This window comes from Zootoca vivipara, chromosome 10 (assembly GCF_963506605.1).
Source record: "Zootoca vivipara chromosome 10, rZooViv1.1, whole genome shotgun sequence".
Lineage (NCBI taxonomy): Eukaryota > Metazoa > Chordata > Lepidosauria > Squamata > Lacertidae > Zootoca > Zootoca vivipara.
This window is the reverse complement of record NC_083285.1, coordinates 10,023,183-10,044,833: the sequence shown is the minus strand read 5'-3', so window position 1 is coordinate 10,044,833 and position 21,651 is coordinate 10,023,183. Positions and strand designations below refer to the sequence as shown.

At 41.5% G+C, this 21,651-nt stretch overlaps 1 pseudogene; it reads left to right on the top strand.

Annotated features, from left to right (window-relative positions):
* The first annotated feature begins 12,903 nt into the window (after positions 1–12,903).
* LOC118091596 (U2 spliceosomal RNA) lies at positions 12,904–13,030 on the top strand (annotated as a pseudogene).
* The last annotated feature ends 8,621 nt before the right edge of the window (positions 13,031–21,651 follow it).

The following is a 21,651-nucleotide window of genomic DNA, read 5'->3' as shown; positions in this document are numbered from 1 at the left end:
GTAAAGATGTCAGTATATTGATGATATCCAGCTCTATTTCTCTAACATATGAATCAGGAGAGGCTAGCATGTACTCAGCTGGTGCCTTGGTGCATTCATGGACTGGATGATCTTAATCTTGACAAGAGACCCTATCACATTGATATTTCCCAGGTCCTGGAATTAGGGTGTGTACCAGCTCTGGATGTGGGTGGCACTGTGGGTTAAACCACAGAGCCTAGGGCTTGCCAATCAGAAGGTTGGCGGTTCGAATCCCCACGACGGGGTGAGCTCCCGTTGCTCGGTTCCAGCTCCTGCCAACCTAGCAGTTCAAAAGCATGTCAAAGTGCAAGTAGATAAATAGGTACCACTACAGCAGGAAGGTAAACGGCATTTCCGTGTGCTGCTCTGCTTTGCCAGAAGTGGCTTTCTCATGCTGGCCACATGACCTGGAAGCTGTACGCCGGCTCCCTCGGCCAATAAGGCAAGATGAGCGCTGCAACCCCAGAGTTGGTCACGACTGGACCTAATGGTCAGGGGTCCCTTTACCTTTACCTTTACCTTTTACCAGCTCTGGATAGGATTGCAATCCTTCTGAAGGATTGGGTGAATAGCGTGGGGACATTCTTAGATCCATTTTAACTATTTTAGAAGCAGATGAAGAAGGGCACCAAGAAACACAGCGAAGATGCACTAATTATACTTCTTCCACTTGATTTATTGTTCTACAGTAGAACTTTATGCAAGAATAACCAATAATGCCAACTCTGATTGTGATCCATACAAAATGAGGTAAGACTTGTTCAAAGGATGAACACTGACCTTTCAAACCCTTCTGGACATGAGAGTGAAGTGTTTTATATTGCAGGCAGAATTTTATGAAGTAGAAATGAAACATAATTATCAGTGATGTCCTATCAACCTGCTAATAGCCAAACTTCATCATAAAACACTTTTGCCAAGAAAATTTTGTGCTTCAACAGGCAAATATTAATCTTACTGCAAGGCAAATTTCTCTACTGTAGCCTTACAAAATCACATACCAGTCTTTGCAAGTGTAATACATGGTGTCACAATGACATTTATGTTTGTAGTTACTTTTTTTCTTGGTAAACATGAACCCATTCCATACACATCCCCACCCTTTGATTTCCTATTAGAACAGCAGTGAAACCACAAAGAGGGTTTTCAAGGTTTTTCTTGCCAAGTGACAGCTTATACAAAGTCGAACTATTGACCCATTTTGCCAAGGCTGGTGCAAGAGATTTTGCTGCCTTGGATCTACAGAAGCTGTCCAATCAAAGTTTCTAAAGCAAATCTTTTCTGTACCACCCTGTGTCCCAAACACATCATTGTGCCTAGAGGCCAATCTCCCTGTGGTAGAATTACGAATCTGGAGCAGGACACTTAACTATTGGCTTCGCCTAAACTCAAATCCCCCTGGTCTAATATCCCTAGTGCTACAAGACTGTCACAAGAGTGTGTGGTCTAAAATTGTCTATCGAAAACTGCACACTTGTGCTTTATCCCCACAACAGCTACTCATCGTGGGTTATAGTAAAGCAAACAGTCTAATTTGTCAACGCCTAAAAGACATCGAGCATCAGAACAGCTTGCCACAACAAAGAAATTTTGCCCATGGTATGATCTCTTTCCATCTTCCCGCTTTGATTCTCTGGCACCCTATCTGCATAACCTAGCAATTCCAAAATTCAGACGCGCTTTCACCCTCGCAAGATTGAATGTATTGCCCTCGGCTCTACTTGAGGGGCGATTCCAACATATTCCATACAAAATAACACTTATGTCCCTGCAGAGATGGCAGCACCGAATCAGTGGCGCATGCCCTCCTGGCTTGCACTCTTTACAAAGTCCTGAGGAATGATATTATCACCCCTTGTTTATTGTCTATTCTGGGCTGCCCAACCACTGCCATAGTGTCTTTTCTCCTGGCAGATCAAGAGGGGCAGATAACAGCAAAGGTTGCAAGGTTTTTAGCTGGGGCAATCAGCATAAGGTCCACTGTTTGATGGCTGATTCAGGACTCTAAACTGTGTTTTATATCATTGACTTTTTCCTTTGTTCTGTGTATACCGCAATGTTCTTTGTCGCTATGGCTGTTGGCTGACACAAATAAAGTTTCATTCATTCATTCATTTTGCTGCCTGAGGCAAACAAGACGGCAGCTCCATTCCATGTAAATAGAAGAGTATGGTTCACCACAACAGAAGGCAAGGGTCAGCAAACTTTTTCAGCAGGGGGCCGGTCCACTGTCCCTCAGACCTTGTGGGGGGCCGGACTATTTTTTTTGGGGGGGGGATGAACAAATTCCTATGCCCCACAAATAACCCAGAGATGCATTTTAAATAAAAAGGACACATTCTACTCATGTAAAAATACGCTGATTCCCGGACCATCCGCGGGCCGGATTTAGAAGGCGATTGGGCCAGATCTGGCCCCCGAGCCTTAATTTGCCTACCCATGGCTTAGAGAGACTAGACCAGGCTGCATGGCAAACATAGATATGCGCTCCATCACCTCACTTCTCCCTACCCACCTGAATTTGCTGCCTGCGGAGGATTCCTCTGTGTCTAATGATATACACCCATTTCCCTAGAATTGTTCTGTTTCTGCTGTGTATTATTTTTACCTATCCATAAAATTCATTATCACATTAGTCTTATATCTGCTCTTGGTGGCTGAAAAAAAAAAAGGAGGGGGGAGATGGTCAAATAGATATCAATGTGATCTTGGTCACACTCACACCATCCATTCAAAAGCACCATGGTACCACTTTAAACAGTAACAGCTTTCTGCAAAGAATTCTGGGAGCTGTAGTTTGTTAAGGGTGCTGACAGTCGTTAGGAGACCCCCATTCACCTCACAGAGCTACAATTTCCAGAGTGGTTTAGCCTTCACAGGGAACTCTGGGAATTGTAGCCCTGTGAGGGGAATATGGTCTCCTAACAACTCTCAGCACTCTTAACAAACTACGAATCCCAGGAATCTCTGGGGGAAGCTGTGACTATCTAAAATGGTGTCATACCGGTAGTATTTGAAATGTATGGTGTCAATGTGGCCCTTGTCGTTTGTTACCTTGACAATTGCCATTACATCCTCTCAGGAATTCTTTATTCTTCCAACTATTTTCCATCACTTTCCAATATCTTCAAGGCTAAAAGAATCCATGCCTTTAAGCTCTCTCTCTCTCTCTCTTTTTATTGTCACACAGACAAAAACTTACCTCATAGTGCCTTTATTTATTTAAAGGTTCTGTTCAATAGCTGTAATTTAATAAAGGGTGAGACTTCTGTATCTTCTACAATGCTCCAAGCTATGTATTAAAATCTCCATGTGTTAAAATCTCCATGTTTGAAAATGACCTTGCAAAAGTCAAATGGACTGAAATCTGCCTATGATTTGAATTTGTTTTACCCCTTTATTGACATCGTTGCCTGATATGCTTTGATATTAAGGTTGGAAAGGATGTTATCCATTTATCATTTGTGTAGCTGCTTGTATTCACTGGTCTGCTTTGGTCCAGACAACTAAATGCTTTGGGGATCATTTTGAAAATTTTAGAATCTGGATTCCGAGAGCCAAGAAACTCCTAAATTACCCGCACCCCCACCCTCTTGGAATGACTCCTCGATGATACATGTCAGTTCAGTTATCCTAAAGCTTTTCCCTGGAAACACACAATAACAGAGGCTGTTCATTAGCAATTTAATCCATTTTCATTTCCTGTCCCTTCCAACTCTTATCCAACAGATGAGAATAGAGAGGAAACCCTTGCTTAACCTTAGATGGAGAAAATGGGGTGCTCTGTCCATTTTTGGCTCCATCTCTGGCTACGGTTACATGCACATAATGTATTTATATATTTATTTGCATTTATAAATTTCAAAGTATCTCAAGGTGGTGTACATGGGTCTCCCCCCTCCTCATTTAATCCCCAAAACAACTCTGTGAGGTAATTTTAGCACCAAGTGAGCGCCATGCTCAGTTTTTACAACACGTGAATATGCAAACAGCTACAATTTCCGCATCCCTTTCTATTTCCATTGGAATTCTCCAACATCCAGAATCCCAACACAAAGCCGTTACGTATCCTGACTAATGTCCACAAACACTGCCTGAAAAATGTGCTGTTTCAGGAAACGGCTAAAATATGAATATTAAGTCAGGAAGGAAATTTATCTGGATGGACATAATTGCATTGTCTCAATAGTGCAACCAGTAGACAAATGTCTGCACTTGTTTTCACCCCTTCAACACCACTGAAGGCAATTTTGCTTTTTGGTCAATAGGTCGGAAAGCATGTTAGTGACATTACTAAAAATAAAATATTGGTTGCATTCTGTGGTGTAAAATATGAGTTAGAAATGGGGGGAAATAGGTCAGGACTAGTGGTGCAGCAAAATGTTTGGGAAGATGGTGTCTTGAACTCAAGAGTCTTACATATTACATACTTGTGCTTAGTAATTCATCTCTTCTGCTCATATACATTTTGCTCAAGGATTCCCCCCCCCTTACAAAGCATTCTCCTCCCATTCAAAGGCTGTAGGCCTCTTTGATCACTGCAGTGTCCACAGCAATCTAATTCATTTTTTCTCTCCTGTAGTCCTTTCACATTGCCCTAGCAATCTTTTCTATTATAGTTAAAATATATCCTTTGGCTAGGACGATCACGATGACCAGTGCCCTCAGATGGTTTAAAGACAAACTCAACTGAGAAGCCCATTAATTGATTTACATTACAAAGATGTATTTAAATCAAGGAGGACCCGATATGCTATATGGTAATTTATGGACCTAATAGGTATCTAAAGCCATTTGCACATAGCAAAATATGTATTTTATCACAGTGATTGTTGAACTGAAATTCAGTTAAGAAGAAGTATATTAATAGTGAAATACAATTAAGAAGAAGTATTGGGGGGGGGCAGAGAGTGGGCGCCCTAAGCTATAGCTTGTTTATCTTATACGTAAATCCGGCACTGATGGAGCTACAAAATAAGGGTGGTAAGCTTAGTTCCCATTGGCTGGTAGCACCCAAACAGGGAAAAGGATGCTGAGTGAACGCCTTGACTTTTTCCATGTTTACTGTTCCTCCTTAAACCTCAACAGGGATTACTCAGTCAGCCTACACTACGAGGGAGCCACATGGCCAGAACATAGAGGTATACAGGACCCTCCCAGGAGACTACTGGTAATCTGGTACTCTCTCTACACATAGAATCATAGAATCAGAGTTGGAAGAGACCACAAGGGCCATCCAGTCCAACCCCCTGCCAAGCAGGAAACACCATCAAAGCATTCCTGACAGATGGCTGTCAAGCCTCCGCTTAAAGAAGGAGACTCCACCACATTCCTTGGCAGCAAGTTCCACTGTCGAACAGCTCTTACTGTCAGGAAGTTCTTCCTAATGTTTAGGTGGAATCTTCTTTCTTGTACACAAAGTTTGCCTGTCAAAATAGCAGGCATCTAGCTTCTGCTCATTGATATTAGGCAAGTGCCTTCAGTGTATTGTTTTGGTTAGGCAAACCTACCTAGGGATATCATTTTTGACATGCAATTTATTTTATGACATATATTTTTAATGTTGGTTTCACTTATATTTTGATACATTGCAGGTTAACTTGCTTTTAATACTAAATTTTATCAGAATTTCTTTCAATAAACATTTTATACTCTATGTAAGCCACTGGGAGTTTATGACTAAATGGTACTGTATATAAATCCTGTTAAATAAACAAAAACAATTAAATTCCCTGTTGTTTGTTGGATTCTATCTGTTGCATAGGACGTTTACTAGAAAGGAAAGTTCTCAGATAACCAACTTTTGTTTCAGGCAGACTGGTTTGCTTTTCTTAAAAATAAAATAAAATATGGTTATCAGTCTAAACTTAAAAGTGGTTACAAAAGTAGCATTTGAAAAGAAAGGAATTTACAATGGAAAGAAAAACGGAGGTGTATGATGGATTACATTGAACTGTCTTGATAATATATCCAAAATAAGTATCTGATACAAAACAAAATACAGCTTTCAAACGAATGAAAGGTAGAGTTAAATCTTTCCTATCTTCAGGTTCATTTAACCAATGCAATCTTTCTAATTTACAACAGGCATGTGGGACGTTTTATCCTGATAAATCCCAAAGAATCTCCTGAGCAAACAAATTCAATCCATATTAGCTCTTGGTCTATTTGCTTCTTTCTTATATCTCATTTTTGTATGATTTAATAATAGGTATGATCTAAAAGTGAAAGAGTGAAATGAGGGTGAAAGAGGAGAGCGCAAAATATGGTCTGAAGCTCACCATCAAAAAAAACCAAGATCATGGCCACCGGTCCCATCACCTCCTGGCAAATAGAAGGGGAAGAAATGGAGGCAGTGAGAGATTTTACTTTCTTGGGTTCCTTGATCACTGCAGATGGTGACAGCAGTCACGAAATTAAAAGACGCCTGCTTCTTGGGAGAAAAGCAATGACAAACCTAGACAGCATCTTAAAAAGCAGAGACATCACCTTGCCGACAAAGGTCCGTATAGTTAAAGCTATGGTTTTCCCAGTAGTGATGTATGGAAGTGAGAGCTGGACCATAAAGAAGGCTGATCGCCGAAGAATTGATGCTTTTGAATTATGGTGCTGGAGGAGACTCTTGAGAGTCCCATGGACTGCTAGAAGATCAAACCTATCCATTCTTAAGGAAATCAGCCCTGAGTGCTCCCTGGAAGGACAGATCGTGAAGCTGAGGCTCCAATACTTTGGCCACCTCATGAGAAGAGAAGAATCCTTGGAAAAGACCCTGATGTTGGGAAAGATTGAGGGCACTAGGAGAAGGGGACGACAGAGGACAAGATGGTTGGACAGTGTTCTCGAAGCTACGAACATGAGTTTGACCAAACTGCGGGAGGCAGTGCAAGACAGGAGTGCCTGGCGTGCTATGGTCCATGGGGTCACGAAGAGTAGGACACGACTAAACGACTAAACAACAACAACAATGATCTAAAAGTGTAGTCTTCCTATTCCACTTGACAGTAGGCTTTGTATTCGTACCCAGTGCATTTCTGAATTTTGCTTTCCAGAATGCTGCCCTCCAGAATTTGGAATCTGTTTTAAGCATACAAAGTCCTTTGAAGAACAATGCAGCTTTATTGTGGGTAACAGGATTTACAAAGGAAGATATTGCAGGATAAAGAAGTAGAGGAGATTCAGGAGAACAAGGTAAGTGCTTCCCTCACACACAATATTTTCAAGTGGAGTGCAAAATGCTCATTCTTGGCGCTGTCTTACAAAGAAACCGTTCACAGTGTTCCCTAGAAAAGCCATTTCCAACCTTGGGTCCCCCTACATTTTTGGACCATCATTCCTATCCAGTGGTCAGGGATGATGGAAGCTGAATTTCAACAACATCTGAGGACCCGAGGCTGGAAAAGACTGCCCTGGAAGGTCCCCAGGTGCATCCAAAATGGACCTAGTGGGATTTCAGTGGGGGATTCTGCACATTCCTTAAATATACAGTACCGATACAATGGGATTAAGGATGGATTCTACTCCCTTAGATCTACTCCCACATTAACCTTGCTTGCGTTCATTCGTACATCTGTTCTCTTTTCACGCTAACCTGCAAAATAAATGATGATGATGATGATAAATTAAAGTTCATATGAAAATATGTTTCATATTTAAAGGTAAAGGGTAAAGGGGCCCCTGAACATCAGGTCCAGTCGTGTCCGACTCTGGGGTTGCAGCGCTCATCTCGCTCTTTAGGCCGAGGGAGCCGGCGTTTGTCCACAGACAGCTTCTGGGTCATATGGTCAGCATGACAAAGCTGCTTCTGGCGAACCAGAGCAGCGCACGGAAACGCTGTTTACCTTCCCGCCAGAGCGGTCCCTATTTATCTACTTGCACTTTGATGTGCTTTCGAACTGCTAGGTGGGCAGGAGCTGGGACCGAGCAACGGGAGCTCACTCCATTGCAGGGATTTGAACCGCCGACCGTCCCTGTTTCATATTTAGGTAATACAAATAGATATACTTATTGGAAAAAATATTTGATATCAATGTACACCTTTGTAAACTTATCATGTCCCAATGTAACACACACAATTTAATGCACGCTGGAATATTATTATTATTCTTTTGCCAAGAACCGTATCCTGAAGTACAATCGCACCTCAAAAGTTGAATGCCTTGCAACTGAAGTAAGTGTTCCGGTTTGTGAACGTTCTTTAGAGCCCAAACATCCAACACGGCTTCCGATTGGCTGCAGAACCTTCCTGCAGCCAATCAGAAGATGTGCTTAGGTTTCCGAACGTTTTGGAAGTCGAATGGACTTCCGGAATGGATTCCGTTCAACTTCTGAGGTACAACTGTATGGAGAAGTGTAAAATCCAAAGATAATTACATTCCACTCCATGTATTAGTGTGCTAGTAATTTGGTCTCTCTCTCTTTTTCTAATGGCAAAACTTGAATTTATAAGTCTACTTACAATACTTCACAGCAACCATTAAAAACGACTCTGCTCATCCATGTATTGATTTCTATCACCCTTTAAGGGCCTTCACCTCTTCTTCCACCCTTGGTTTTCTTTTTTTCCTGTTTAAGTGAAGGTCCTTGTATACAATTAAACTAATAGCTAAATGGATGAAAGATAAACTTCGTTTAATCAATTGATGCACTGGTGTGAAAGCATATGGAACACATTTATTAGCTCTTTATGTCCAAGATGGATATTTTTCTCCACCCCACCCCCCGCCTTTATTGTACTTGCATTGTAACCAGACAAGGACAATCCTCAAGATGATAAATGAAGTGGCAACCATTTTATAGCAATGTGACCTTGAGTGACACTGATCACACACAAGACTGACGTGGAAGCAGAACGTTCGTAAATGACAGCTGGAGAAATAAACAGCAATAGAACCCTTAATGTTCGAAACAGATCACCATCTTTGATAAAGATCCCCCCCTCTCTTTCCTTTCTCTTTCCTTCCTTGAATGGAAAATATGTGAGTTTAACGGCTGGGGGGTGAAAAGAATGGAGGGAGATGGAGGAAGATGGAGGGTGATGAAAAGAAGAGGGGGTGAGTGGATTGAATAAGTGGATTGAAAACACCAGAAGTGAAATGGGCCAAGCCTCAGAAATGTCTAATTATATATATGGAGACACTGGCTTGTCTTCTCTAAGAATGCATGTTGTACTATGGGGTCTGATCTCGTCTGGATTATTATTTTACAAAGTCGCACCCCCTCCCAGGTGGGCAGTGTTGCAGGCAGGCAATGTGCTCTCCCCGCTCTCCCCGGGCAACCAATCCAGTTGACCAAGAGCGTGGCTTGCATAATTTAAGCAGCCACGCGCATCTCCCGCCCTCCTGCCCTGTTTCCATGCGTTCGCCATCTTGGCCTTCCTATGGACAATGGTTGGTCGCCTGTTGAGGGGGCCAGGTAGGAATCTTCCCACTTGGCAAATTGGCACCAGCCATGTGGTATTCACCTGCCTTGTAGCAATCATCACAACTTTGTAAGGATTGGCGGTTAGGCATTGGTAAAACCTGGTTTATGGGAGGGGAGGTTGTGGCCTTCACCTGCCCCTCCACTTTAAGGGTATTCCGTTAAAGGGATATGGGGGTGTGGATCTTGTCCGAAGCCCAGATAGGGGCAAGGGCCATGCCACGACCCCATCGGGGACCCTGCGGGAGCTCTCAGTTGATGTACATCAACAGGGCTCCCCCTACTGGTGGTTGACCCTTACTAGACTACCTGCATGTTGGACAGGAGTCAGATATAGTCAGTTCAATTCCAATGCCTAAGTCAATACCACTCACATTCTGTAACCAGCAGAGTTGTGGCCTTAATTATCCCATTAACCTGAAATACTGGTGTCCGTGTGTTTTATTATTCAACAAATGGGGAACAGAATTCCTCGTAACATCCATTGATGCCATCGCCACAATCTTTTGGTCACAGCTGCAGCAAAACAGGCAGCACCAAGGGACCTTTTAGTGGCTGCATGGGACATCCTTTATATGTGAACAATTTAGCACCTGAATCTGTTCCTTCCGTTCATCTTGGAATGGCATTCTAGTGCTGTCCACTTACCCCTTCAGCTAGCTACACAGCAAGGTAATCTAAAATCCAATGATCGCTGTTGTGAATCACCCCACAGGACCAATGCCTGCCAAAAGATCTACAAGACCATTATATGTTTGCTTGATATTAACAGCAATACCACCTTCCATCCGGAACCTAGTGCAAGCAAGGGACTAATGATGTCCAGTGCCCAAATAATCAGCAGTCTGCTTTATAGCAGTGTCTCTGCTATGGAAATGCAATACAAATGGCACCAAATAGCTCAAATCTGTACCTGGTGGTTTACTTATTACCTAGATGAAGAATTGGATCGTTTCAAAGCCAAATTATTTTGTCTAAATGTCAGATAGAGAAGATGCAGCTTGAATATTCTCTGGAGTGAGATGGAATCAAGTGGAACAGAACGGGAGGGAAAGATGGTTGTGTGAAATAGTCTGCTAAGTTCTTTGAATCACAAAGTACTACAGCACTCATTGTTGTTGTTTAGTCGTTTAGTAGTGTCCGACTCTTCGTGACCCCATGGACCATAGCACGCCAGGCACTCCTGTCTTCCACTGCCTCCCGCAGTTTGGTCAAACTCATGTTTGTAGCTTCAAGAACACTGTCCAACCATCTCATCCTCTGTCGTCCCCTTCTCCTTATGCCCTCAATCTTTCCCAACATCAGGGTCTTTTCCAGGTAGCCTTCTCTTCTCATGAGGTGGCCAAAGTATTGGAGCCTCAGCTTCAGGATCTCTCTTTCCAGTGAACACTCAGGGCTGATTTCCTTCAGAATGGATAGGTTTGATCTTCTTGCAATCCATGGGACTCTCAAGAGTCTCCTCCAGCACCATAATTCAAAAGCATCAATTCTTCGGTGATCAGCCTTCTTTATGGTCCAGATTCGATCTTCCACTCTGTTCATCAAAAGACAGGCACATATGACTTCTAGCACTTCTTCTTCCATCCTACTTAAAGTAAAACAATGGTACTCCTGGCTTGTTATCTATTGTTATGGAATTTCCTGATGCTTCTTTATCTCTCTTAATATCTGGTATGGGTTTATTTGTTCTTGTACTTTATTATACAGAAATGATGCAAACAAGTTCCACTTTTCAAAAATATATATATCTTATTTGTCCTCCTTCCACCCACAGGGGTCAGCAAACTTTTTCAGCAGGGCGCCGATCCACTCTCCCTCAGACCTTGTGGGGGGCTGGACTATATTTTGGAAAAATATATGAATGAATTCATATGCCCCACAAATAACCCAGAGATGTATTTTAAATAAAAGGACACATTCTACTCATGTAAAAACACCAGGCAGGGGCCACAAATAACCCATAGATGTATTTTAAATAAAAAAGACACATTCTATTCATGTAAAAACATGCTGATTCCCGGACCGTCCACGGGCCGGATTTAGAAGGTGATTGGGCCACATCCGGGCCTTAGTTTGGGAGCCCTGTCCTTACACTTATCAGATTTGTGAGTTTAATCATATACGCCACCTCCCAGACTTCTGTGAGCCAGGAATTTATTGATGGTGAAAAAGGGTTTTTCCAGTTTTGCGAATTTCCATTTCTGCTGCTGTTACTAAATATGTTGTCACTTTTTGGTCTCCATCTGGTGCTATGCCTTTAACATATCCAAATATTGTTACAAATGGATCTCTAGGGAGGTCCTGATGAAAAATAGTTTGTATTTCTATTAATATGGATTCCCAGTATGTTTTGATGATTGGGCATTCCCAAATTATATGAAAAATGTTTGTGTTTGGCATTTTATATCAACAGTAACACTTGTTTGTTACTGTTTATATTTTGTTCTGCCTAGCTGGTATCAAATACCAGTGAGTCATAATCTTAGGGGGGAAATTTTTTGAGCTTCATGCAAGTAAAATAAGTTACTTTAAATTGTTTTTAATATTGTTTTTAATGCCATAAGTAACTGTAAGGGTGAAGTGCAGGAAACAAATAAAATAATTATAATAGCATTTAAAATAATTAAAGCATAAAAACCCTCTAAGAACATGTAAAGATATTTAAAACAGTCACTTGCCCTCATAGCTGATAATTTCAAGGTTGCCGAAAGTAGTATCTCTTAGCCCAGGCATCCCCAACCTGCGGCTCTCCAGATGTTTTGGCCTACAACTCCCATGATCCCTAGCTAACAGGACCAGTGGTCAGGGATGATGGGAATTGTAGTCCAAAACATCTGGAGGGCTGAAGGTTGGGGATGCCTGTCTTAGCCCCTAAATGCCTGGATAAACAGGAGTATTTTTAAGTTCCTCTGAAAGTGAGTAATATACATTTTTGGATAATTGTGTGCATTAATGTAATAAATATAATTATATTCAATATAAATATATTCCAATATTTGCAATACAAATATTTATATATGCAAGAGAAATTTTATACCCAAAATCAATATGAGAGACATAACTTTAGAGTCTGGAATCTCTATTATTCATTGATAACATTCTTCACTTGAAATGTAGGCTAAACAAATACCTTGACTATAATTTTGTTGCCTCACAAGGGGCTGATAAAATTGCCTTGGGGCCTCGACCAGCATTGGTGCCATCAGCCATAAATTCCCCGGTATGGGAGACAATGAGAATAAATTTTGAAGCTAGGCCTGAACAACTTCTCCTTGAATTATCTTGACAAGCAAAATTAGCTGACTCAATACCTTGATAGTAGTCAAGTATCCATATTTATATGCAACTTCAGGAAATGATGCATGCAGTGTACTTACTTGTTTATTTCCCTGTAGAGACACGGGACATAATATGGTGGAAGTTAATGGCGCCAATGCCCCACAGCAGTCAATGGAACTAAGATCCATCGCTTCTCGGCCTTTTGGCTAAGATCAAGTGTAGATCCACACTTAAATGTTTGTTCTGTTGATGTCAATGAGATTTATAGTTGACCAACCTTTACTGGATTATGTCTAAGTACAGTGTGGCCATTTGTCCTGTCCCCCAAAAGGTGTTGTCAGGGGGTCTCTCTACAGAGAGCCCCCATCAATCATCCTCACCACCTCAGTGGTGTACCAGAGCCCCAGCACCACTCAGAGAGGGCAGCCAGCCCTTCCCTCCGACGCCCAGATTGAGGCACGCGCCCACCCGTAGGGCCAGGGGGCGGCACTTTGGGGTGCCCAGGCTTTTATGCTGGGCAAAAACCCGCAGGAAGCCATTGCGGGGTTCTGACACGGACTGAGCAGTCATGTTTGCCAATGTTCTTGCACTGTAAATAGCATGCACAATAAAACTCTGAAAGACAAGATGGAGTGGAGCGTCTTTACTCAAGAGTAGCCGCAGCCATCTCTGACAGAGTTACGGTATAAGAAACAGTTGGGTGCACCACAAAACATCCCTGAGTGGATACAAAATATTTTCCCCCAATATTTATTTTCACAATAATTCATTTTGGTGCAGTTGTTTTTTAAATTGATCTTCTCAGTAGGTACCCATATAAATATAGATACACGTATAGATATTATTATTATTATTATTATTATTATTATTATTATTATTATTATTTAATAATAATAATTATGCATCCCCTGACTTGATGCCTTGTGGGGGGGAACCTCCCACACCTTCTTCTTCTTTGGCGATCACTCGTAGCCGAGTAAGATTGTCTTCCATAAACATGGTTTTAACAATGAGTCCGTAAGTGACTGTGGAGTCCAATTCTGCATCCAAATGTCCTTCCACAGTGGGGACATTGGTTTCTGGATGGGAGTTGATCATGGTGTGGATTTACCAAGCATGCCTTCCTCTTACCATGTTTCTCCCTTGCGTCCTGAGTTTGAGTGTCTTCAAAACCCATGACACCTTTGGTAAAGACTGTTCTCCAACTGGAGCACTCACAGGCAAGTGTTTCCCAATTGTTGGTGTTTATACTACATTTTTTTTAGATTTGCCTTGAGACAGTCTTTAAACCTCTTTTGTTGCCCACCAGCATTATGCTTTCCATTTTTATGTTCGGAATAGAGTAGTTGCTTTGGAAGACGATCATCAGGCATCTGCACAACATGACCAGTCTAGCAAAGTTGATGTTGAAGAATCATTGCTTCAACACTGGTGATCTTTGCTTCTTCCAGTACACTGGTATTAGTTCACCACCCTAAATCCAGCACTGATCTTGCCATAGCCAGACTAAGCAATCTTAGTGGATCACATAGAGGTAAGTTGTATATTTGGTATATTTGTGGTGTGCAAACGTTAACTTTCAGAAACATGGCTTTCCCCCTCTCAAGAAATGCCATGGAAATTATAGCTTTTGGTCAAGATGCAATTAAATGAGATGGATGTTTGAAAAATAGAACATCATTTTATGGCTAAAGTACTGCATAATATACTAGACACATCTGGCAACGGATATGCAGCTCAAGTGCTGCCATATTTATACTTAGCAGCTGGTATTTCATTGGAAGATAAAGCTTTTTATAACACAAGCAAACACTCTCGTTTCCTTAAAGCTATGTAGACATTTCTAGGGATTTCACAGTGATGGAAACTAAACTGATATTTGGGAATGAACTGTCTTGGAAATGATAGAGAGCTCATAAGAATTATTAAGCATTGAAATGTAGTTATTTCATTGAAAGAAGTTAGAAAAATGTACCAGCAATCTTCAGGAAAAATGCCAGATACAGAAGACGCTAGGGAATAAGTAAGGTTGCAGAGTAGGTGCCTTCAGGTGCTGTGGACTTTATAAACTCTGAAGGTTTCATTTGTACTTATAAGAGAGGAACAGCCAGGAAACTTGTTTTGCCAAATGCAAACAGGTTCTTTTCTCAGTGGATCTTTGATCAACAACAAATCACTTAGTGAGAGGAAAAGGCTGGACTTTATTGAACAAAATGGGCCTCTATACCCACATACAACAGTGCAAAACCTCCCCAAACAGAGATAACCAATGAACCCCACTTTTCCCCAAGCATATACACACAAACAGACAATACCCCACAACACATTTACCCAAACAACCAACATACAGTATCAGACCACTAACCCAAATCCCTCTTCCTAGCTGCAGGGAGCCTAAGGAGCAGCAGCAAGAGTGTAGGGTTGCCATATTTCAAAAACTAAAAACCAGGTCACCTGGAAAGTTGAGCTTTTTTTTAAGGAAGATCTCAAAATTGTTGAGCTGTTGTTGGGTTTTTTGGACTTAAGGTGGCCTTAAATGAAGGATTAACTGTGCAAGGCCACCTATGCCTTCTCAACCTTCTTCTACATTTCCACTACAGAACTACGTCTTTGCTTCCTCTTTCTCCCCCTTTTCTGTGATTCATCATCAAGGAAAGCTCAAAATATAATAATCTAACCATCAGCTAGAAACCTCAGGGGTCATTTGAGAGACCCAATAGAGACTATCATGCTATTGAACTGCCATGTTTCTGTGACTTTTCTTTGCTCATAGGCTGGAGTATGAGCTCGGTCAGCTGGAATTAGGCTACCACAAACAAATCCCCGGAGCCTACAAAAGATGGATCTTGGCGTAATTCACAAAAGAGGCTGTAGGTTACACACTTGGAGACTTTTCAGCAACATTTCTAGCTTTATTCTCTCTCTCTTTTTTTGCCTTTTCCCTTGGGATTCTTTGCTGGAGCTAGCAATAGCAACAAAACTAATCTATTTTGATAGGCGTATCCTTTATAGAAACAAAATCAAACTAATTTCATTTGACTGCTCTCCTCCCCCTCCAGTTTTGTATAATAAGCCATCTGGCTTAGCCAAGATTTTCTTTAATTTTCTATCCTTGTCCTCGTGGTTCTCCGAGACATGATAAGATCCAGTAATACAAAGCTCCCCCAATATAAATCTTATGAATAAAATACATGGACAACAGGACTGAAGTTGTCTCACTTCAAAGAAGCAATGAAAGAGGAAACTTGGAACACATTTGTTGCATGGAAGTTTTTTGGGAGAGTAACAAAATGTTCAAGAATAATATTGCCATTAAATGGACCTGAATGCTCCACTGTGTGGTTATTGTAATTCTTATTGATTTAAATATAATATTTCTGTGTCTGCCTTTCTGTAGCTTATGCCTGTAGTATCTTTTGTCTAGCTGGTGGTAACCATGAAATTCAGTGGTTGTACGAAGAGCTTCTCATACGGTACTCCCTCCACGATGTCAAGGCTCATATAGAGGTGTACAATATATATTTCAAAGGTGTGTGGAAATAGTGAATATGGACATGGGAGATTTCAATTCAAATCCCTCCTCAGACGTTATACTTAGTTTGAACAGCCCCCACTATATCAGGGATGAGGGAACATGTGAAGTCCTCATTCACCCAAGCTAGTTTGGCCAATGGTCAAAGATGATGATGGGAACTGCAGTCCAATAATATTTGGAGGCCCATTATAATAATCTCAAAACTATTTGGAGGGCAAGTGATAAAAAATGATCAGTCAGCAAAGAACCACAAATAATTTTGTGAATGCGGGTTCTCCTTCATGGAGAGCACGTGTTGCAGTGGGGGCCTAACAAACTACCCCTAAGTTGCTGGGGTGAGGGCTATGAGTTGCCCACCATTCTGATTGGACCCAGGCTGTTGTTGGGGAGAAAAGCATGTTTCAATTTCTGAGGGACAGCCAGGGGTATAAAAGGCAAGCACATGATTTGTTCCTCCTCTTGGCTGCGTTCTTCGGATCACCCGCCCTCCCTCCCTATGTTTAGGCCTCTGTGTTGACCTTGCTGTGCCTATCATGGGGTTATCTGCTTGGCAGGGGCCTGGTAGGAATTTTTCCATTTGGCTGATTGGCTGGTGCCATCTGGTTTTTGCCTACTGCATAGCAAATAGTCACAACTTGTAAGGTTGGAGGTTAGGCATTGGTTATTTTGGTTGTATGAGGGGTCTTGTTGACTGTGTTGGCCCCTCAAGTTAATGCCTGAGTGTTGGGGAAATTCCGGTCAGGAATACAGGGGCTCGATATGCAGTGTCCGTAACCTCCGATCGGGGGCCAGTGCCACGCGAGAGCCCCTGGGAGCCTGAGGGGAGGGCCAAGCACCCGACCCCCTGTCTCTTCCTGTAGGGTTACCCTTGTTGACAAGGCTAGTTTAGTTCTGTCCTTAGGGGACAGTTGGAGAACCAATGCCTACACAACCACTCACATATTTTGTATTTTAATAAAGTTGTGGCCAAATTCATGCCAAAAAACCCAAAACAAAAATTCTGTCTGTGGTGTGAATTATTTTGAGGGGTGGTTTTGGGGACCTCAACACGCAATGAAAAGCAGCATATGAGCGGGTTGGACTTGGCAAAACCATGATGGAAAAAGATAAAAACCTACTGGGAAATGATACATAATGAATTGGGGGAAAATGTTTAAGATAACTTTTATTAACAAACCAGAGGCTTTTCTTTTGGGAATTATGGAACTACAGATACCTAAACAATATAAAGATCTATTTATGTATGCAGCCACAGTCACTCGAATGTTATTTGCCCGAAGAGGGAAGGAAGAAAACGTCCCAACAAAAGAAGAATGGCTACAGAAACTATTGGACTATGCAGAATTGGCACAGCTTACTGGAAAAATAAGAAATCAAGACGACAAAGTTAAATGTGGAGTGGAAATTGCTTATTGAATATTTACAAAAATATTGCAAACATTAGCGGGATTAATGTAAAAACATGCAGTGATATTAAACAAATATTGACTATATGTGAAAAATAATAAATAGGTTTAATTTCGAAATTCAGTAACAATATTATAAACATAAGGAACTGCAAAAAGAGGGGGAAGGAAAACAAAATATGATATATGTAATAACTTGATTTTTAAGAGGTTTTTTTTTGCTTTTTGTGTGTTCTAAAATGAAAATTATAATTTTTTTTAAAACAAACAAACAAACAGTGGTGGAAAAGAAGGCTAGCTTCAAAGAGAAACAAACAAACAAACAAACAAAACATCTTACATGGCCCGCACAATAAGAGGCATTTGTTACCAGATCTCTCAAACACAAATTCTGGTTGTTAACCTGCTAGCTCTGCTGAAAGAACTAGTCCGATGCAAGGGAATGAGTAAGGCAAGGGAATTTGAGTGCAATTTTTTCATTCTGCCTTCATTTTCTTCTTTGCTCTCTGTGTTTGTGTGTGTGTGTGTTTGTTCTAGCTCAATGAAATGTAAAAATCATGCTGGTCCCAGCATGCACAGTCTGTAGTCACGTCAGCTGTTCTTTTCTATGATGGAGAAAGGGGGCGGGCTGCTTCTTATCTTCCTTACTTTAAAAGGAACAACAAAGGGTTGCGCTCCTTCCTGAGCCTTGGTTCCTTCCTCCGCATCTACATCAACAGGATGTTATTTCCCCCCGCTGCATTGCAAAGATGCCCTGTGCTTCTATTTAAAGTTTTAAGATAATGTCCTCCTGAAAAACACCTGATTGACAGCCCCGGAGACTGAGAATTTGTGTTTATACACATGATGAATGACAACCACAGAAGCTTCCCTGCAGTCTTGCCAATGAGACTTGATGCTGTTTTGGAAGATCAGGGGGGAGGAGGAGAGTTCTTCTGACTCTATGCCCTATCAATCAATGGCCTCTTTAATCTGTAAAGAAGAACGCTGGTTGTAATTGGGGAGAGGGAGCTGTTAGGCAATCATGTGTCGGATTCTATTGTGATTTTTTTTTCTTAACTGCCTCAGCCAAACAGTGATCCATACAGACATCTATGACACCGAAACTATTTACTCTTTGCTTAGCATAGGAAGCAGATATGATATCCAGCATTGATTCCATGGAATACTTACAATTGGCTTTAATTGCTTATGTATTCATTGTGGATTATTAATAGCAGCATGTGGGTGTTCAGCTTGTTTATCGCCAGAACCTGGGGACCATTTAGAAAGTTTGAATAATCAGGATAAGCATCACATTCCGTGGGTTTTCCTACACATAAAATACCTCTGTGTACATCAAGCCCACACATGGGGCCTACCAGAGCTTGGAAAGTTTATTTTAAAAAAGAACAAGTTCTAGTTCTAGTTCAACATGTCCCAAAAGGAACAAATTTCCGTTCACATTCATCCTTTCACAAAACAAGCTGGGTTGGTTCATGTTCAGTTAAATTTCAGTCTATTTTATTCAACAAATGAATCCCATCAACAAAAGCAGAGTAAGTTACACTTTGGGGCTTTCGTCCCTCTCCTTCACTGCCTTCTCCTCCCGAAAATAAAATGGCTAGGGGGCTCAGAAGAACCTCTGGTATGATACACGGGGGAGGGGGGGCAATACATGGTACAATGCATGGGTACAATACATGGGGGGGATCGTTCTGTCTGACCAACTATCTTAGAGTGACATTGAATTCTTCCTTTTGGATACGTTGCGTGTGGAGATTCCCAAACCACCCCTCAAATAACTCACACCATAGACAGAATTTTTGTTTAATGGTTTTTGGCATGAATTTGGTCACAACTTTTACTGAAATACAAATATAAAATAAGTGAGTGGTTGCGTAGGCATCGGTTCTCCAACTGTCACCTAAGGACAGAAATAAACTCGCCTTGTCAACAAGAGGAAACCCTACAGGGAGAGACAGGAAGTCGGGTCCAATTGGCTCTCCCCTCTCCCCTCAGGCTCCCAGGGGCTCATGCGTGTTGCTGGCCCCCAACCGGGGTTATGGACACTGCACAGAGCCCCTGTATTCTTGACCGGAATTTCCTCTAACTCAGGCATTAACTCAAGGGGCCAACACAGTCAACAGACCCCATATACAACCAATAACCAATGTCTAACCGCCAACCTTACTAGTTGTGACTATTTGCTATGCAGGAGGCAAAAACCAGATGGCACCAGCCAATCAGCCAAATGGAAAAATTCCTACCAGGCCCCTGAATACAGGCGACCCCATGAGAGGCACATCAATGTCAACACAGAGGCCTAAAAACAGCATAGGGAGGATGGGGATCCGAAAATGTAGCCAAAGAGAAAGAGAAACCTTTCTCCTAGGCTTTTATACCCAGGGGGCTGACCGTCAAATTGCAACATCCAAATTTGTCCAACAACAGCCAGGGACCTATCCCACAGTGACCACTCACCGCAAATCGTGCTCACCATGATGGTGAACCCGAATTCTGGGACAACAGAAGCGGAGCGGTTGTGCTGTGTGTTTGTGGTAGGGAAGTGTGATCTTACTGCCCTCTGTTTGTATGGACCAGATCAGGTATCATCTGAGCTCAACCTCTTTCATTTTGCACAGCAAATCACACACACACACACACACACACACACACACACACACACACACAATCTAAAGCGTTTGAGTATACTCATAAACATGGGCCATTTTGTGCTCAGTTCAGTAATACCAATGAAAATAGACACCAGCACAATATAGCTAAGTTCAGTTTCTTCCATACACTTTCCCAGCAGTAATGACCTACATGGTCAGAATCAGGAAAGTATATTTATCTACAACCTGCCACTCACTGGGACTTAGATGTACAGTCAATCTTCTAATATTTCCAGGCCTTCTTTATGACACAGCGCAGTTGTTAAGGCATCAGCTAGAGCTGGCATTTCTGGCAGAGAAAATAGCCTGTATCTGCAGTCTGCTGAATGTTTTCCAATCACAAATCTGAATTGCCATCGAGATGGTTGACACGTTGGGAATTTTCCAAATGAACACACTGTACAAGCAAACTCGTAACTCACAACAAACAGTATCATAAGAGGCTACTTCCAGTATGGCAACAGCTCGAATTGGAACCTGTGCCAAATAAAATATAGTTCCTTGGAAGATTTCATTCAGGCAGAATAAATGAAGGGTCTTGCCAGTGATGAAACTTGCAAAAAGGAAAAAGAAAGAAAGAAAGAAAGAAAGAAAGAAAGAAAGAAAGAAAGAAAGAAAGAAATACATGGGTACTTACGTAGAACATTGGCAGCTGATGAGGGTAGAAATCACTTCATTGGGGGGAAAAACAGAAGACAAAAAGAGCAATGTGATTTTTTTGTGATAAACTGCATGCATATTTAAAGACTCTGTGAGCCAGACTATGTTATCACCCAAAGTATTTACACCGAAGAAATGATTCCCACATGCTAGTACATCACTTAATGTCTTAGCGCTCAGTCATGCAGCACTCAGTGACTCACCACTGAATGTGTGAAATGTCTCCCTTGAAAAGTATTACATTTGAGGTGATGGCAGGTAACATGAAACTATCGCTCTCTCCATGATGTCAAAGGGTGGCTCATTCATCCAAATCAACACTGGATGGTACACTCTCTCAGTGGTATCTGTGGTAGATCTGAAATACAAAGGGCTTTGATGCTGTTCCTCCAGAGATTGCACAGGCTTTTGCTGAAATGCTCTTTTAAAAATGAACTTTGGTTTCAGAATACATATGCTTTATACATAGTTTGCTTCAAACACAAATATCTATTTTATTTATGTCCATTTATATACATGTTACTGCCTCAAGAGCTTGAAGCAATTTGCAATATATAAATAAATATAAAAACAATTAAATACAAGGAAATCTATATCAACTGTTCTACAAAAAAGAAAGAAAGAAAGAAAGAAAGAAAGAAAGAAAGAAACTTTATCCATGCACATCATGTGATTA